Raw genomic sequence first — 20,957 nt, 5'->3', positions numbered from 1 at the left:
AATAAAAGCATCTTTGCACTTATCCCAAGAATCTATACTATTCCTAGGCAAAGATTGAAGCCACACTTTAGGTCCTCCTCTCAAGGAGAAAGGAAAAAGCTTAAGTTTAACAATACCACCATCTACTTTTTATATTTTTGCATATCACTGAGCTCAACAAAATTGTTCAAGTGCAAGGCAGTATCATCTCCAGCACTGGAGAATTGATCTTTCATAACTAGGTTCAGTAAAGCAGGTTTAATCTCATGGGACATGCCTCCAGTGGCGGGAGCAGCAATAGGAGTGCACATAAAGTAATTCTTGTTGTGACTACTGAAGTCACACAACTGTTGGGGAACGTCGCATGGGAAACACAAATTTTCCTACGCGCACGAAGACCTATCATGGTGATGTCCATCTACGAGAGGGGATGAGTGATCTACGTACCCTTGTAGATCGTACAGCAGAAGCGTTAGAGAACGCGGTTGATGTAGTGGAACGTCCTCACGTCCCTCGATCCGCCCCGCGAACAATCCCGCGATCAGTCCCACGATCTAGTACCGAATGGACGGCACCTCCGCGTTCAGCACACGTACAACTCGACGATGATCTCGGCCTTCTTGATCCAGCAAGAGAGACGGAGAGGTAGAAGAGTTCTCCGACAGCGTGACAGCGCTCCGGAGGTTGGTGATGACCTTGTCTCAGCAGGGCTCCGCCCGAGCTCCGCAGAAACGCGATCTAGAGGAAAAACCGTGGAGGTATGTGGTCGGGCTGCCGTGGAAAAGTCGTCTCAAATCAGCCCTAAAACCTCCGTATATATAGGTGGGAGGGAGGGGGCCTTGCCTTGGGGCTCAAGGAGCCCCAAGGGGGTCGGCCGAGTCCAAGGGGGAGGACTCTCCCCCCCCCCCCAAACCGAGTTGGACTAGGTTTGGTGGGAGGGAGTCCTCCTCCCTTCCCACCTCCTCCTTTTTTTTCTTTTCCTCTTGATTTTTCTTCTCTTGGCGCATAGACCACTTGTGGGCTGTCCCACCAGCCCACTAAGGGCTGGTGTGTATCCCCCAAGGCCTATGGGCTTCCCCGGGGTGGGTTGCCCCCCCCGGTGAACCCCCGGAACCCATTCGTCATTCCCGGTACATTCCCGGTAACTTCGAAAACCTTCCGGTAATCAAATGAGGTCATCCTATATATCAATCTTCGTTTTCGGACCATTCCGGAAACCCTCGTGACGTCAGTGATCTCATCCAGGACTCCAAACAACATTCGGTAACCAACCATATAACTCAAATACGCATAAAACAACGTCGAACCTTAAGTGTGCAGACCCTGCGGGTTCGAGAACTATAAAGACATGACCCGAGAGACTTCTCGGTCAATATCCAATAGCGGGACCTGAATGCCCATATTGGATCCTACATATTCTACGAAGATCTTATCGTTTGAACCTCAGTGCCAAGGATTCGTATAATCCCGTATGTCATTCCCTTTGTCCTTCGGTATGTTACTTGCCCGAGATTCGATCGTCAGTATCCGCATACCTATTTCAATCTCGTTTACTGGCAAGTCTCTTTACTCGTTCCGTAATACAAGATCCCGCAACTTACACTAAGTTACATTGCTTGCAAGGCTTGTGTGTGATGTTGTATTTCCGAGTGGGCCCCGAGATACCTCTCCGTCACACGGAGTGACAAATCCCAGTCTTGATCCATACTAACTCAACTAACACCTTCGGAGATACCTATAGAGCATCTTTATAGTCACCCAGTTACGTTGCGACGTTTGATACACACAAAGCATTCCTCCGGTGTCAGTGAGTTATATGATCTCATGGTCATAGGAATAAATACTTGACACGCAGAAAACAGTAGCAACAAAATGACACGATCAACATGCTACGTCTATTAGTTTGGGTCTAGTCCATCACGTGATTCTCCTAATGACATGATCCAGTTATCAAGCAACAACACCTTGTTCATAATCAGAAGACACTGACTATCATTGACTAACTGGCTAGCCAACTAGAGGCATGCTAGGGACGGTGTTTTGTCTATGTATCCACACATGTAAATGAGTCTTCATTCAATACAATTATAGCATGGATAATAAACTATTATCTTGATACAGGAATTATAATAATAACTATATTTATTATTGCCTCTAGGGCATAATTCCAACAGTCTCCCACTTGCACTAGAGTCAATGATCCAGCCCTCACATCACCATGTGAATTACATTGTAATAAATCTAACACCCATACAGTTCTGGTGTCGATCATGTTTTGGCCGTGGATGAGGTTTAGTCAGCGGGTCTGCTACATTCAGATCCGTGTGCACTTTGCATATATTTACGTCCTCTTCCTCGACGTAGTCGCGGATGAGGTTGAAGCGTCGTTTGATGTGTCTGGTCTTCTTGTGAAACCGTGGTTCCTTTGCTAAGGCAATGGCACCCGTGTTGTCACAGAACAAGGTTATTGGATCCAGTGCACTTGGCACCACTCCAAGATCCGTCATGAACTGATTCATCCAGACACCCTCCTTAGCCGCCTCCGAGGCAGCCATGTACTCCGCTTCACATGTAGAATCTGCTACGACGCTTTTCTTGGAACTGCACCAGCTTACTGCACCCCCATTAAGAATAAATACGTATCCGGTTTGCGATTTAGAGTCGTCCGGATCTGTGTCAAAGCTTGCATCGACGTAACCTTTTACGGCGAGCTCTTCGTCACCTCCATACACGAGAAACATCTCCTTAGTCCTTTTTAGGTACTTCAGGATATTCTTGACCGCTGTCCAGTGATCCACTCCTGGATTACTCTGGAACCTACCTGCCATACTTATGGCCAGGCTAACATCCGGTCTAGAGCACAGCATTGCATACATGATAGAACCTATGGCTGAAGCATAGGGGACAGAGCGCATATGCTCTCTATCTTCATCAGTTGCTGGGCACTGAGTCTTACTCAATCTCGTACCTTGTAAAACTGGCAAGAACCCTTTCCTGGACTGTTCCATTTTGAACCTCTTCAAAACTTTATCAAGGTATGTGCTTTGTGAAAGTCCTATCAGGCGTTTTGATCTATCCCTATAGATCTTAATGCCTAGAATGTAAGCAGCTTCTCCTATGTCCTTCATAGAGAAACTTTTATTCAAGTAACCTTTTATGCTCTCCAAAAGCTCTACGTTGTTTCCAATCAGTAATATGTCATCCACATATAATATTAGAAACGCCACAGAGCTCCCACTCACTTTCTTGTAAATACAAGATTCTCCAACCACTTGTATAAACCCAAATGCTTTGATCACCTCATCAAAGCGTTTGTTCCAACTCTGAGACGCCTGCACCAGTCCATAAATGGATCGCTGGAGCTTGCAAACCTTGTCAGCATTTTCAGGATCGACAAAACCTTCGGGTTGCATCATATACAACTCTTCCTTAAGGAAACCGTTAAGGAACGCCGTTTTGACATCCATCTGCCAGATTTCATAATCGAAAAATGCAGCTATTGCTAACATGATTCTGACGGACTTAAGCATCGCTACGGGTGAGAAAGTCTCATCGTAGTCAACTCCTGGAACTTGTGAAAAACCCTTTGCCACAAGTCGAGCTTTATAAACGGTCACATTACCGTCAGCGTTCGTCTTCTTCTTAAAGATCCATTTATTCTGAATAGCCTTGCGGCCCTCAGGTAGTATCTCCAAAGTCCACACTTTGTTCTCATACATGGATCCTATCTCGGATTTCATGGCTTCTAGCCATTTGTTGGAATCTGGGCCCACCATTGCTTCTTCATAATTTGCAGGTTCATTGTTGTCTAACAACATGATTGATAAGACGGGATTACCGTACCACTCTGGAGCAGCGCGTGATCTCGTCGACCTGCGTGGTTCAACAGAAACTTGAACTGGAGTTTCATGATCATCATCATTAACTTCCTCCACAACCGGCGTCGCAACGACAGAGGTTTCCCCTTGCCCTGCGCCACCATCCAGAGGGATGAGAGGTTCGACAACCTCGTCAAGTTCTATCTTCCTCCCACTCAATTCTCTCGAGAGAAACTCCTTCTCGAGAAAAGCTCCGTTTTTAGCAACAAACACTTTGCCCTCGGATTTGAGATAGAAGGTGTACCCAACTGTCTCTTTTGGGTAACCTATGAAGACGCACCTTTCCGCTTTGGGTTCCAGCTTTTCAGGCTGAAGCTTTTTGACATAAGCATCACATCCCCAAACTTTAAGAAACGACAACTTTGGCCTTTTGCCATACCACAGTTCGTATGGTGTCGTCTCAACGGATTTTGATGGTGCCCTATTTAAAGTGAATGCAGCTGTTTCTAATGCATAACCCCAAAATGATAACGGCAAATCAGTAAGAGACATCATAGATCGCACCATCTCTAACAAAGTACGATTACGACGTTCAGACACACCATTACGCTGTGGTGTTCCAGGCGGTGTTAACTGCGAAACAATTCCACATTGTCTTAAGTGAGCACCAAACTCGAAACTCAGATATTCACCCCCACGATCAGACCGTAGGAACTTGATCTTCTTGTTACGATGATTTTCCACTTCACTCTGAAATTGCTTGAACTTTTCAAATGTTTCAGACTTGTGCTTCATCAAGTAGACATAACCATATCTACTTAAATCGTCAGTGAAGGTGAGAAAATAACGATATCCGCCGCGTGCCTCTACGCTCATTGGACCACACACATCGGTATGTATGATTTCCAACAAGTCACTTGCACGCTCCATTGTTCCGGAGAACGGAGTCTTAGTCATCTTGCCCATGAGGCATGGTTCGCACGTGTCAAGTGAATCAAAGTCAAGTGACTCCAAAAGTCCATCAACATGGAGTTTCTTCATGCGCTTTACACCAATATGACCCAAGCGGCAGTGCCACAAAAATATGGCGCTATCATTCTTTACTCTAACTCTTTTGTTCTCAATGTTATGTATATGCGTATCGATATCAAGATTCAATATGAACAATCCTCTCACATTCGGTGCATGACCATAAAAGATGTTACTCATAGAAATAGAACAACCATTATTCTCAGACTTAAAAGAGTAACCGTCTCGCAATAAACAAGATCCAGATATAATGTTCATGCTCAACGCAGGCACTAAATAACAACGATTTAAGTTCATCACTAATCCCGATGGTAGCTGAAGTGACACTGTGCCGACGGCGATTGCATCAACCTTGGAACCATTTCCTACGCGCATCTTCACTTCGTCTTTTGCCAGCCTTCGTCTATTCCGCAGTTCCTGTTTCGAGTTGCAAATGTGAGCAACAGAACCGGTATCGAATACCCAGGCACTACTACGAGAGCCGGTTAAGTACACATCAATAACATGTATATCAAATATACCTGATTTTTCTTTGCCCGCCTTCTTATCTGCCAGATACTTGGGGCAATTGCGCTTCCAGTGACCCATACCCTTGCAATAGAAGCACTCTGTTTCAGGCTTAGGTCCAGCCTTGGGTTTCTTCGGCGGATTGGCAACAGGCTTGCCGCTCTTCTTCGAATTGCCCTTCTTGCCTTTGCCGTTTCTCTTGAAACTAGTGGTCTTGCTCACCATCAACACTTGATGCTCTTTACAAAGTTCAGACTCTGCGACTTTCAGCATCGCAAACAACTCGCCGGGAGACTTGTTCATCCCTTGCATGTTGTAGTTCAACACAAAGCCTTTATAGCTTGGCGGCAGTGATTGAAGGATTCTGTCAGTGATAGCTTCTTGCGGGAGTTCAATCCCCAGCTCAGCTAGACGGTTTGAGTACCCAGACATTTTGAGCACATGTTCATTGACAGACGAGTTTTCCTCCATCTTGCAAGCATAGAATTTATCGGAGGTCTCATACCTCTCGATCCGGGCGTTCTTCTGAAAGATAAACTCCAACTCCTGGAACATCTCAAATGCTCCATAACGCTCAAAGCGACGTTGAAGTCCCGGTTCTAAGCCATACAAGACTGCACATTGAACTATTGAGTAGTCCTCCTTACGTGTTAACCAAGCGTTCTTAACATCCTGATCAGCCGTAGCGGGTGGTTCATCTCCTAGCGCAGCATTAAGGACATAATCCTTCTTCCCAGCTTGTAAGATTAGCTTAAGATTACGAGCCCAGTCTACAAAGTTGCTTCCATCATCTTTCAACTTAGCTTTCTCTAGGAACGTATTAAAATTCAGGATGACTGTCGCGTGAGCCATGATCTACAACACAAATATATTCAACGTGGACTTAGACTATGTTCAAGATAATTAGAGTTCAACTTAATCAAATTAAATGCTAAACTCCCACTCAAAAAGTACATCTCTCTAGTCATTTGAGTGGTTCATGATCCACTTACACTATCCCAAGTCCGATCATCACGTGAGTTGGGTATAGTTTCAGTGGTAAGCATCCCTATGCTAGTCATATCAACTATATGATTCACGATCGACCTTTCGGTCTCATGTGTTCCGAGGCCATGTCTGCACATGCTAGGCTCGTCAAGCTTAACCCGAGTGTTCCGCGTGCGCAACTGTTTTGCACCCGTTGTATGTGAACGTTGAGTCTATCACACCCGATCATCACGTGGTGTCTCGAAACGACGAACTGTAGCAACGGTGCACAGTCGGGGAGAACGCAATTTCGTCTTGAAATTTTAGTAAGAGATCACCTCATAATGCTACCGTCGTTCTAAGCAAAATAAGGTGCATAAAAGGATTAACATCACATGCAATTCAAAAGTGACATGATATGGCCATCATCACGTGCTTCTCGATCTCCATCACCAAAGCACCGGCATGATCTTCTTGTCACCGGCGCCACACCATGATCATCCATCAACATGTTGCCATCGGGGTTGTCGTGCTACTTATGCTATTACTACTAAAGCTACATCCTAGCAAGATAGTAAACGCATCTGCAAGCACAAACGTTAGTATAAAGACAACCCTATGGCTCCTGCCGGTTGTCGTACCATCGACGTGCAAGTCGATATTTCTATTACAACATGCTCATCTCATACATCCAATATATCACATCACATCGTTGGCCATATGACATCACAATCATACCCTGCAAAAACAAGTTAGACGTCCTCTAATTTTGTTGTTGCAGGTTTTACGTGGTGACCAAGGGTATCTAGTAGGATCGCATCTTACTTACGCAAACACCACAACGGAGATATATGAGTTGCTATTTAACCTCATCCAAGGACCTCCTTGGTCAAATCCGATTCAACAAAAGTTGGAGAAACCGTCACTTGCCAGTCATCTTTGAGCAAAAGGGGGTTACTCGTAACGATGAAACCAGTCTCTCGTAAGCGTACGAGTAACGTCGGTCCAAGCCGTTTCAATCCAACAATACCGCGGAATCAAGAAAAGACTAAGGAGGGCAGCAAAACGCACATCACCGCCCACAAAAACTTTTGTTGTCTACTCGAGAAGACATCTACGCATGAACCTAGCTCATGATGCCACTCTTGGGGAACGTCGCATGGGAAACAAAAATTTTCCTACGCGCACGAAGACCTATCATGGTGATGTCCATCTACGAGTGGGAATGAGTGATCTACGTACCCTTGTAGATCGTACAGCAGAAGCGTTAGAGAACGCGGTTGATGTAGTGGAACGTCCTCACGTCCCTCGACCCGCCCCGCGAAAAATCCCGCGATCAGTCCCACGATCTAGTACCGAATGGACGGCACCTCCGCGTTCAGCACACGTACAGCTCGACGATGATCTCGGCCTTCTTGATCCAGCAAGAGAGACGGAGAGGTAGAAGAGTTCTCCGGCAGCGTGACGGCGCTCCGGAGGTTGGTGATGACCTTGTCTCAGCACGGCTCCGCCCGAGCTCCGCACAAACGCGATCTAGAGGAAAAACCGTGGAGGTATGTGGTCGGGCTGCCGTGGAAAAGTCGTCTCAAATCAGCCCTAAAACCTCTGTATATATAGGTGGGAGGGACGGGGCCTTGCCTTGGGGCTCAAGGAGCCCCAAGGGGGTCGGCCGAGTCCAAGGGGGAGGACTCTCCCCCCCCCAAACCGAGTTGGACTAGGTTTGGTGGGAGGGAGTCCTCCTCCCTTCCCACCTCCTCCTTTTTTTTTCTTTTCCTCTTGATTTTTCTTCTCTTGGCGCATAGACCACTTGTGGGCTGTCCCACCAGCCCACTAAGGGCTGGTGTGTCTCCCCCAAGGCCTATGGGCTTCCCCGGGGTGGGTTGCGCCCCCCGGTGAACCCCCGGAACCCATTCGTCATTCCCGGTACATTCCCGGTAACTCCGAAAACCTTCCGGTAATCAAATGAGGTCATCCTATATATCAATCTTTGTTTCCGGACCATTCCGGAAACCCTCGTGACGTCCGTGATCTCATTCGGGACTCCGAACAACATTCGGTAACCAACCATATAACTCAAATACGCATAAAACAACGTCGAGCCTTAAGTGTGCAGACCCTGCGGGTTCGAGAACTATGTAGACATGACCCGAGAGACTTCTCGGTCAATATCCAATAGCGGGACCTGGATGCCCATATTGGATCCTACATATTCTACGAAGATCTTATCGTTTGAACCTCAGTGCCAAGGATTCGTATAATCCCGTATGTCATTCCCTTTGTCCTTCGGTATGTTACTTGCCCGAGATTCGATCGTCAGTATCCGCATACCTATTTCAATCTCGTTTACTGGCAAGTCTCTTTACTCGTTCCGTAATACAAGATCCTGCAACTTACACTAAGTTACATTGCTTGCAAGGCTTGTGTGTGATGTTGTATTATCGAGTGGGCCCCGAGATACCTCTCCGTCACACGGAGTGACAAATCCCAGTCTTGATCCATACTAACTCAACTAACACCTTCGGAGATACCTGTAGAGCATCTTTATAGTCACCCAGTTACGTTGCGACGTTTGATACACACAAAGCATTCCTCCGGTGTCAGTGAGTTATATGATCTCATGGTCATAGGAATAAATACTTGACACGCAGAAAATAGTAGCAACAAAATGACACGATCAACATGCTACGTCTATTAGTTTGGGTCTAGTCCATCATGTGATTCTCCTAATGACATGATCCAGTTATCAAGCAACAACACCTTGTTCATAATCAGAAGACACTGACTATCATTGACTAACTGGCTAGCCAACTAGAGGCATGCTAGGGACGGTGTTTTGTCTATGTATCCACACATGTAAATGAGTCTTCATTCAATACAATTATAGCATGGATAATAAACTATTATCTTGATACAGGAATTATAATAATAACTATATTTATTATTGCCTCTAGGGCATAATTCCAACAACAACTTGGTGTTTTCAGTGGAACCCATAGCAGCGGCAACAAGCAAGAGCAAAGTAACTATTTTTTTGTGGTTTTTGGTATAAGACTCTAAAGCAAAAACTAAAAAGCAAACTAACAAGATTGAAAATCAAAGGTAAAGGATAGTGTGCAACTCCCCTATCTTGAATACCAGAGTCCTCGACAAGTCTGCCAGAAAACTTTGCTTGATGACGAGATGATGTATATACTTCTCGCACCCCGTTGGTTACCCAAGTGGAAGGTTGAGATGTAGTTAGTAGCAAGTTTTCCCTCACATGGGAACTGTAAGGTTTATGGAACTAGGAGGACTCCTAGGATCAACAAGTAGGTGTCTTCCATCCTAGCGCTAGAAGAAGACGTGGACCTGCACACACAACAAATAACTTTTCACCTAACGAGTACAAATAGGTTTTCAGTCTCCCCGGCCTTGAAGTTTGCAAAGGATCAAAACACAAGCGGGAAGGTAATAGTGATTGCAACGGGAAAGTAAATGAAAGGGGTAAATGATGGAGGTGTAAACAATGGTGGTGATATGTACCGGAGTCACATGATGTTCACTAGTGATGTATCTCTTTCAAAAGACGATAAACAACTATGCTTGGGTAAACAAATCACAGTTGGGCAATTAACAGAATTATGAATGCACCACAATGCTAATTATGCTACTTGATAGTTAGAGGTTCGATAGTAATGGGCAGTACGCCAAGACAAGTAAACCGTTTATTCATCAACATCTGATTACTAATCATCCACCTTGAGATATCTATCCAGAACATCTCTCCGGTATTAAGTTGCGAGCCCCACCCAAAGTGTAAACTCAAAGCAACGGACAAGCGCATTAACGAACTATGCGTAAGGTAAACAATCCTTGCAACCGTGGTCACAAGCACCGTTGTTTTCTCCCTGGTGTCAACAACACATCCCCTAGTCTCATGCTTTTGTCACTCAAGCTAGACATCGAGGGACATGAACACACAATCATGCATAATGCTCCCTCTTGGAGTTACAATCTACTACTCGGCCAAAGCAATAAATAGCAACTGAGAACATGCATGAATCACTAAGGAACATAATATAAAAGGATTATCAAATATATAACTCATAACAATCTGAACATAATCTTATAATCGACTCGATCCCAATAAACCGAGCACAACACTAGCAAGATAATTACATAGATGCCTTGATCATGTAGGGCAGCTCAAAAGGACTAAGTATTGAAGCACAAGATTGGAGAGAAGACATCACATAGCTACTGGTCATGGACGCATGGTCAACGGAGGACTACTCACGGCACGTCCGAGAAGCGTCCATGGCGGTGTAGAATCTCCCGGAGGTCAATCCTCCTTTCGGCAGGGTGTCGGGAAGAGGTCTCCTACCGCTCCCGATCTCGAAAGTGCTGCGGCGGAACGATGGAGAAATTCGCGATTCTGGAAGTTGCGGAAGGGTTTCCTCTCGTGACTCTAAATATAGGCTAAAGGAGGGCACCGGAGGAGGTGGGGCCCACCCAGGCGGCTTCCTGGCGTGGCCTAGGGCCTAGCCTTGCCAGCAGGTAGCCTAGGCATCCCGTGGCCCCCCACTGGCCCAACTTCGATGATCCGGAAGCTTCTGTTTCGCTAAGTTTTTATATATTTTTCATGGAATTTTCCGGGCTTTGGAAAATTGGGTAAAAGCCCCTGCAAAATAGACATCAACAGATAGAAACTGGCACTGGGTGCACTGAGTTAGTAGGTTAGTCCAAATATGTATAAAATGATATAAAAGTGTAGCAAAACATATAACAATGTCACCCAAAAGATCATGGAACAAGAAGAAATTATAGATACATTTGGGACATATCATGCGCTTGGTGGAAAATGTGTGTTCCAAAGAAAGACTGTGTAATGGGTTTCCTTGACATCCATTTCTTTAATCTAGCTTTGTTGGCAAAACAAGCATGGCATTTATTGGATGACCCTGATTCCCTATGTGCAACAATACTTCATGCTAAGTATTATCCTGATGGAGATTTGTTGAATGCACCTTTGAAGAAGAAATAATCATATACTTGGCATGGAGGGGGTCAAAACTTTAAAACTCGGGCAAATATGGCGAATTGGAGATGGACACAAATTAAACATCTGGTCGGATGCTTGTATCCTAAATCACCTGCTAGACTACCGACCACCCCAAGAGCTAACAACATGCTATCCAAGGTTTCAGACTTGATTGATCCTACAACAGGCCATTGGGATGTAATGCTGGTGGAACAAACTTTTTGGCCGGTTGATGTTCATTGGATACTAAGCATCCATTACCATCTTTTCACATGCCTGATTTTGTTGATCGGCACCCCTCGAAACATGGCATCTTCTCTGTAAATTCAGCTTATCTAGAGATGTGGCAGAGCTAGTATGAACTGAAAGACCTAAGGAGAAACTCCCCGAGCGCTGTTCCACCTAATCCAATTTGGGAATTTATGCGGAAACTGCCCTCTCGTGCTAAGGTGGGGAATTTCCTATGGAGAATGCTACATGGCGCTCTTTCGTGCCGTGTCAGTCTTGCGGTAGGAATTTGAAAATTACCACTAAATGCGTGGCATGTGAACGTGGTGAAAGTGTGAAGCATATGTTGTTCCAATGCAACAAGGAAAAATAAGTATGGAGGAAGCTGGGTTTGGATAGCATTATTCAAAGAGGATGCACGATCGATCGAGTGGGGGAAGCGGTCCTGGAACATCTCCTTTCTCTTCCGGCGGACGAGACCAAAGTCCCTGGTCACAGGAATGGTAACTTGATCATAGCAATAACCTGCTAGTAAATTCAGATAATATTGATCTAATCTCTACGATGCATGATAGAGGTAACTATTCAGGAACATCGACAGCTATTCTTGACGACTGCTATCATATGGCAAAGGATTTCTCCCATGTGCGGTATGAACACTGCCATAGAGAAGCTAACGTCGTTGCAGATGAACTAGCTAGATTTTGCAAATCCCCCACCCCCCCAATTCTTGGTTTGTTAAGCCACCTGAGGCCATTACTCCTTTGCTTGTAAGTGGTATTGTTTTTATTACTAGCTAATAAAGGGGTGATGAGATGTTAAAAAACTTAAAATGTAACATAAGCGGATATAAAATCATGACGAGCGACACCTAACTTCTGCAAAGGTAAAATGCGTAGATGTGTCAATTGAGATTGGCGATTTGAATTGTGTGGCTCGATTTTAACTCGGTCAACTCCTTGGTCATGTTGAGGGAATATAAACTTCCTGGATTGGAGGCTTAGAAATGCTCCTTGTATTGTTTTATTTCTCGGTCTCGCTGTAAAGGAGGAGGTGTGTGTGAGGGTCACGAATGTTAGGGGAACATGTGTTTCTTCTGGTTGAACCGACAAGATCCAGCGTTTTGTGCGGTTTGGATGATGTTGTGTCTCCTTTCCGCCGTCCCAACTCTAGTCAACAATTATTTCTTGATTTAGGGATGACATGAAGTTGTGGGCGGCTGAAGTTTTAGGGTGTTGTTGCGTATGGATGAGGTTCTTCCTCTGGGTATAGGAGAAGGCAGACCGATTGTTAACATAGGTTTGGCGAGTCACTGCGTACGGGTGTGGGTCGAGGTATGTGCACCATCTTTCTACGGGTGTGGCGACTCTGCAGGTAGTGGTTCTCGCGCCGGTGGTCCGCTCATTTTTGCACGACCAATGTGATGGCTGCCATCACATTATGATGCGCTTGGAATGAGAAGGTTTTGTGGGAACATCAGCTGCCTCGAGCGCTCGTCCACCTTCGTCCACTGTACCAGTGGACAAGGTCCATGTTTGTAGGATTTTAAGTAGGTCTAGAGGGGTGGGGTGATTACACTACTTGACCAAATAAAGCCTAGCCTTTTTCTAATTTTAGTTTTTGTCACATTTAGCAATTCACACAAGTCAAGCAACACCCTAAACATGCAAGTCTAGATAATGGGAGTGGAAAGTAACGACTTTGCATGTGAACATAAAGGAGGGACCAAGGAATATCCAATGAAGACACAATGATTTGTGGCATGGTTCTGATAGGTTGTGCTACCGTACGTCTACGTTGATGGATACTTTAACCCATGGAGGCTAACAACTTTGCAAGTCCACGAAGGGTCTGTTACTTGTGGTAGGTTCCGATAGGTTGTGCTACCGTACGTCTACGTTGATGGATACTTCAACAAATGGAGGATACCAAGTTCACAAGCCCATGTGGTGATTAGACTAGTCGAAGAGGAAGGATGATGTAGTCTAGAAGCACATAGTATTTCCCTCGGTTAAGAACTGGAGACTCATGCAAACAAACGGTTAGGAGTACCTTCACACACACAAAACAAATACTTGCACCCAACATGGGTAAGAGTATTGTCAATCCCCTTGTACTCGTTAGTTGCAAGGATTAATTATGATAGTGATAGATAGGTAAATTGCAAAACAAAATAGAAGGAAATAAATTGAAGCAAGTAATTTAGGGTTTTAGTAAGTTGGTGGACCTCGGGGCCATATATTTCACTAGTGGCATCTCTCCCATGAGCATAGTAACGTTGGGTAAATAAATTATTATTGGGTAGTTGATAGAAAAGCAAATAATTATGACAATATTCATGGCGTTATCAATATATATGCATTACGTCCGCGGCAAGTTGACCGAAATGATTCTACATCTACTACTATTAATCCACCCCTAGACCGCTATCAAGCATGCATCTTAAGGTATTAAGTTCATAACGAACAGAGTAATGTTTGAAGCATGAAGACATAATATAGACAAAGTAAGACCAATTAATATGTTTGAACCCCATTGTTTTACCCTTAGTAGCGACAATACAAATACAGGCCTCGCTACTCCTTGTATCACAAAGTGAGGACACCCCAAGATTGAACCTACTACTATGCAACACTTCCTCTGAAGATGTAATCATCAACTTGGCCAAAGAAAACTAATAGATTGGAAAGCATACATAGCTATAAAAATCAAACATAATAAATCTCACGAATACTCAACTATTTTCAGTGAATAATTTGATCATCAACCCATAATTTGCTAGATCCCAAAAAACACACCACAAAGATTACATCGAATAGTTATCCGAAGAAATCATTATACTGAAGACCAAATTAGAGAGAGAGAGAGCCGTGTAGGTAATCCATAGGTCCTATGGGAACTACTCACACATCATCATGGAGACAACAAGGTTCATGTAGATGGCCTGCATGATCGATTCCCCCGTCGGCAGAGTACCGACGGAGGCCTCCAGATGGGATCACAGAAAAACAAAGGCTTGCAGCATCGATAATTTGTTTCAGGTATCGTTTTGAGTTTTTTGGCATATTTGGGAATATATACCACTGGAATTAGGTCAGGGGGGCCTCAGAGGGGCCCACAAGTTTAGATGGCGCGCCCTACCCCTAGGGGCACGCCATGTGAGCTTGTGTGCCACTCGTAGATCGTGTGGCCTCCTCCTTAAGATTGTAGGGTCCCTCTTGGTCCATCAAAAGCCATAAAGTTTTATGGTGTTTGGGCATTGTTTTGTATGCTTTTTCTGCGAAACAAGAAAACAGACAATAACATGAACTCACACTAGGCACCGAGTCAATATGTAAGTTCTAAAAAATGATATAAAATTGCATATAAAGCATACAAGATTGATAATATAATAATTTGAAACAATCAAAAATTATGGATTGTTGGAGACGTACCAGCATCCCCAAGCTTAATTTGGCTCGTCCTCGAGTAGGTAAATTATAAAAAGAAATCTTTTGATGTTGAACGCTACCTAACATGTCTTAATCATGTAATTATTTTGGCATGAATTGTTGAGAAACAATGACTTGGTAAATATTGAAACAATTATAAAGATGGATACTAGAAAATAACAATTAAATTTCTAAATAACAATGCTAAATAATGTCATCCCTACTCATTTAATCATGTAAGCAATGGCATAACTCGGTCTTCCTTGCGTTAAGTGTAAATAATGAACACTTCGGCGCCAAACCAAGAAATTCTATCATACTTTTTTCTTGCTTCAACATTTTCAATTCTAGTCAATACTTGAGCATGTGTCACAGACTTATCACTTTGGATGGCATAGAGAATGATTTAGGGGTTTATAAGGCAAGACAAAAAAAAAGAAAGTCTTGCATCAACTCAGCGATCGTTAGGCAATGGAGATGCCTTTCAATCGATATCAATGCAAGGAGTATGGACTGCCATGCAACGGATGTACTAGGGCTATACGTGTATGAAAGCTTACTACTAAAACTAAGTGGGTGTGCATCCAACTTACTTGCTCATGAATATTGGTGTGAAAACCGACAGACCTCGGGGTAGGGGGTCTTGAGCTGTGGATCTCAGATGGATGGTAACAAGAATAGGAGAGAGGATATTTACCGAGGTTCAGGCCCTCTTGATAGAGGTAAAGCCCTACGTCCTACTCTTCTTTATATTTATTATGAAGTATCAATTACAAGATTGATTTACCTCGAGACTACGAGTTGTGTTCTAACTCTAAGGATAATTGGATGATATTGTGTTGATGTGTCCTCTACGGTCTAATACCTATGGCTTATATACAGGCCAGAGAGGATATCTAGGGTTACAAGGTCGGTATCTTTGGCGTAGAGGCTGCAGGAGAAGTCTTGGAGTATATGTCCAACCTTCGGCACATGAAGTCCTGATTACGCCTCACAGTGTAGCTTCCAGAGTCCATCTTGAGAGAGAGAGGAGGACCCATCATCCCATTCCGAAGAGCCTGGGCCAACTAGGGTAGTACCCCCTAGTCCACGAAACTGTCAATAGCTCCCGAACTCGTCTGCTACGCCGAGGATGATTCCTTTGATCAAGATAAACTCGGATCTGGAGTCCTTGGCTTAACATATGAGTTCCTCTTTACAGCTTCCAAACTCCCGAACTGTTCAAAAGAAGTCGTCTTACAAACAAGACCTAGCCGAACTCATATTTTACCCGAAGATGCGGGGTAACTTAGCCTCGAAGGCTGACCACGTAGTTGTGAATAGTGCCACTTAGCCTGACCACTTTATCGAAACGACGTGTCCCCGGATGGGTCAAGCACTTACTGCCTACCCCAAATTGCGGCTCAACGCAATCTTTTTACTAGCGTATCCCATCGAAATGGAGATTGTGCCCTTTTTATTAGGGATATCATCAAGATTTTGTTTCCCCGCATATGCACAACAACATCTTTTGTGGGAGTGGTGTTTTTATTTGTAAGGCTAGGGGAAGTCTTGGCCTTTCAATGGCCTATAAGAGTAGAAAAAGAAAAATGCAAGCAACCACGCTCTCATTCCCCCTTCCTGCTGCTTTGTCTAGCTCGAGTGCCCCGATCCAATCTCCTTTTCAACAAACCCAAACTCCCCCATCTAACCATGGATGATACCCTCCATGGGCAAGTGGTTCTTCCTTGACAGAAGGCACCATCCTAAAGCTGCGGGTGGCGGGATACATCCCTACCAACACCGGTGCCCATGCTCCCGGTGCCAACCAGCAAGTGCCCGCTCCCAAACCACGGGAGCGGTAGTCTGACTCCCCGCTGATTTGCGTTGGTTTCCCTCCAAGCTTAAAGGGTGATGTAGCACAACGACGACTAGTATTTTCCTCAATTATTAAACCAAGGTATCAATCCATTAGGAAGATCCACAAGACTATGTGAGCGGTACCTGCACACAAATAAAAAGTCCTCACAACCCAACGCGTGTAGGGGTTGTCAATCCCTCGTGGGCAAAGTAAAAGATAGATTGATAGATGAAAATAAAGTGATAGCTGATAGATCTCCATCGTATCTACTTTTCCAAACTCTTTTGCACTTGTTTTGGACTCTAATTTGCATGATTTGAATGGAACTAACCCGGACTAACGCTGTTTTCAGCAGAATTGCCATGGTGTTGTTTTTGTGTAGAAATAAAAGTTCTTGGAATGACCTGGAAATTTACGGGGATTTTTTGTGGAATATATAAAAATACTAGCGCAAGAATGAACGGAGGAAGTGGAGCATGGAGCCCACAAGCCCACCAGGCGCGGGCCCCGTGGCCGCGCCTGGCACGCTTGTGGGGCCCACGAAGCTCCACCGCCTCCAATCTTAGGTCTATTTAGTTTCTTTCGTTCGGAAAAAAATCCAGGAGAAGAGTTCATCGCGTTTTACGATACGGAGGCGCCGCCACCTCCTGTTCTTCCACTAGAGGGCAGATCTGGAGTCCGATCTGGGCTCCGGAGAGGGCACATCGTCGCCATCGTCATCACCAACCTTCCTTCATCTCCAATTCCATGACGCTCTTCACCGTTCGTGAATAATCTCATCGTAGGCTTGCTGGACGGTGATGGGTTGGATGAGATCTATCATGTAATCGAGTTAGTTTTGACGGGGATTGATCCCTAGTATCCACTATGTTCTCAGATTGATGTTGCTACTGCTTTGCCATGCTTAATGCTTGTCATAGGGCCCGAGTGCCATGATTTCAGATCAGAACCTATTATGTTGTCGCCAATATATGTGTGTTCTTGATCCTATCTTGCAAGTTGTAGTCACCTACTATGTGTTATAACCCGGCAGCCCCGGAGTGAGAATAGCCGGAACCACTCCCAGAGATGACCATAGTATGAGAAGTTCATGTATTCACCAAGTGTTAATGCGTTGGTCTGGGTCTTTATTAAAAGGAGAACCTAAATATCCTGTAGTTTCCATTAGGACCCTGCTTCGACGGGAGGGATGGACAATAGATGTCATGCAAGTTCTTTTCCCTAAGCACGTATGACTACATACGGAATACATGCCTACATTACATTGACGGACTGGAGCTAGTTACATATCTCTCCGTGTTAAAACTGTTGCATGATGAATAGCATCAGGCATAATCATCCATCACCGATCCAATGCCTACGAGTTTTTCCTACTGGTCCTTGCTATGTTACTCTGTCGCTACTGCTGTCACCGCTGCTACTGTTACTCTGCTACTACCGCTGTCACTTTGCTGCTACAGATTACTGTTGCTACTGGTGCTATCACACTACTTTGCTACTGATACTTTGCTGCAGATACTAAGTCTTTTAGGTGTGGTTGAATAGACAACTCAACTGCTAATACTTGAGAATATTCTTTGGCTTCCCCTTGTGTCGAATCAATAAACTTGGGATGAATACTCTACCCTTGAAAACTGTTGCGATACCCTATACTTGTGGGTTATCAAGACCTTTTTCTGGCGCCGTTGCCGGGGAAGCACAACTATATTCTCTGAGTCACTTGGGATTTACGTCTACTGGTCAATATGAGGAATCCGGAAGATCTAATAACTAAAGTCTTGCCCTCAACTACGAGGACAGGTAAGGAACTGCCATCTAGCTCTGCACTTGATTCACCTTCAGTTATGAGTAAGTTTGCGACACCACCTCCTGCTAGAAATCTTGATATGTCGCCTGTGCTTGATGATGCTACTTCTGCTGCCCATGATGCTTATGATGATGCTATGCTTGATACTACTTTGCCACTAGGTGCATTCCTTGATGCACAAATTGCTAGAGTTGTTGCTAGATGTGATGATACTTCTGAAACTGTTGATACTATTGAAGTAGAACCTACTATTTTGCCTCTTAGTACTAGCTCTCCTACATATGAATTGCCTGATATGCCTGAGGGTTAAGTTATGGAGGGAGAGAAAGCTGAGGACTTTCTTGCTTGTAAGGATAGCTATGATGTTGAGAAATTACTGTGCAAGTGGAAAGAAAAATCTTTGAACGCTAGGATGAAATACGACCCAAAGTTTGCTACTTCGCCTATCTTTGTGACCGATAAGGATTATGAATTCTCTGTCGACCTTGAGTTAATCACTCTGGTCGAATCTGGTCCTTTTCACGGTTATGAGTCTAAAACGGTTGTAGCCCATCTTACCAAACTACACGATATAGCCACCCTATTCACGAGTGAGGAAAAGATCTGCCACTACTTTATCCTCAAGCTGTTTCCTTTCTCGCTAAAGGATGATGCTAAGACTTGGTGCAATTTTCTTACTCCTGGTTGTGTGTGTAGCCCCTAGGATATGATCTACTACTTCTCTGCCCATAAGAAGCAAGCTGCCTTGCAGGAAATATACAACTTTGCGCAAGTTGAAGAAGAGAGTCTCCCACAAGCTTGGGGGAGGCTCGTCCAGCTACTGAATGCTTTGCCTGATCACCCTCTTGAGAAGAAAGAAATACTTGATATCTTCTATAATGGACTTACCGATGCTTCTAGAGACCACATAGATAGTTGTGTTGGTTGTGTTTTTAGGGAACGAACTGTAGAACAAGCTGAGATTCTATTGAACAACATCTTGTGCAATGAGAATGCTTGGACTATTCCCAAACCACCTCCTAAGCCAACTCCTAAGAAAAGAGGTATTCTATTCCTCAGTCCTGAAGATATGCAAGAAGCTAATAAATCTATGAAAGAGAAAGGCATTAAATCTGAAGATGTCAAAAATCTACCACCTATCAAAGAGATCCATGGTCTCGATAACCCGATACAGGTAGTAGAAGTAAATTCTCTTCGTAAGTTCAATGAGAGTGATATTCCTTTTGATAAACCCGCTAGCTTATGCCTGGATGAATTTGATAACTTTGTTGCCAAACAACAGAGTTTCAATGATTATATTAGCATACAATTGGAACAGAATGCTCGTTTGCTTAGTCATTTAAGTGCTTGTGTGGATAGAAATGTCAATGATCTTAAGCTTCTGAGTAAGCATGCCTCTATGGTTCTACTCAGGTAGAACAAGTACTTAAGGCTCAGAATGACTTGCTCAGTGAGTTGAATGACAATTCCGTTAGAGTCGTCACTAGAGGCGGTAGAATGACCCAGGAACCTTTGTATCCTGAGGGTCATCCTAAGAGGATTGAACAAGATTCTCAAGGAGTTAGCACCGATGCACATAGTCATCCTAGGAAGAAGAAGAAAGATGATAGGAACTTGCATGCTAGCAACCCTGTTGCTGTTACACCTGAGAGTCGAAACGATGTCTGTGCTTCTGATGCCGAAACACAATCTGGTGATGAACATGAGCCTAATGATAATATCGATAGTGATGTTCATGTTGATGTTCAACCTAGCAATGATAAGGATGTGGAGATTGAACCTGTTGATCTTGATAACCCATAGCCTAAGAATAAGAGATACGATAAGAACGACTTCGCTGCTAGGAAGCATGGTAAAGAAAGGGAACCATGGGTTGAGAAACCCATGCCATTTCCTCCCAAACCATCCAAGAAAAAGGATGATGAGGATTTTGAGCGCTTTGTTGAAATGATTATACCCGTCTTTCTGCAAATGCGTTTGACAGATATGCTCAAAATGTCTCCGTATGCTAAGTACATGAAGGATATTGTGACTAATAATAGGAGGATACCTGAGGTTGAGATTTCCACCATGCTTGCTAACTATACTTTCAAGGGTGGAACTCCTAAGAAACTAGGTGATCCCGGAGTGCCCACTATACCTTGCTCCATTAAAGGCAACTACGTTAGAACTGCTTTATGCGACCTCGGAGCCGGTGTTAGTGTTATGCCTCTCTCTCTTTATCGTAGACTTGAACTGGATAAGTTGACACCCATTGATATCTCTCTGCAAATGGCCGACAAATCAACTGCTTTCCCTATCGGCATTTGCGAGGATGTGCCTGTTGTGGTTG

Source organism: Hordeum vulgare, chromosome 7H (assembly GCF_904849725.1).
Source record: "Hordeum vulgare subsp. vulgare chromosome 7H, MorexV3_pseudomolecules_assembly, whole genome shotgun sequence".
Taxonomy (NCBI): Eukaryota; Viridiplantae; Streptophyta; class Magnoliopsida; order Poales; family Poaceae; genus Hordeum; species Hordeum vulgare.
The sequence above is the reverse complement of the archived record's forward strand: the minus strand, read 5'-3'. Positions refer to the sequence as shown.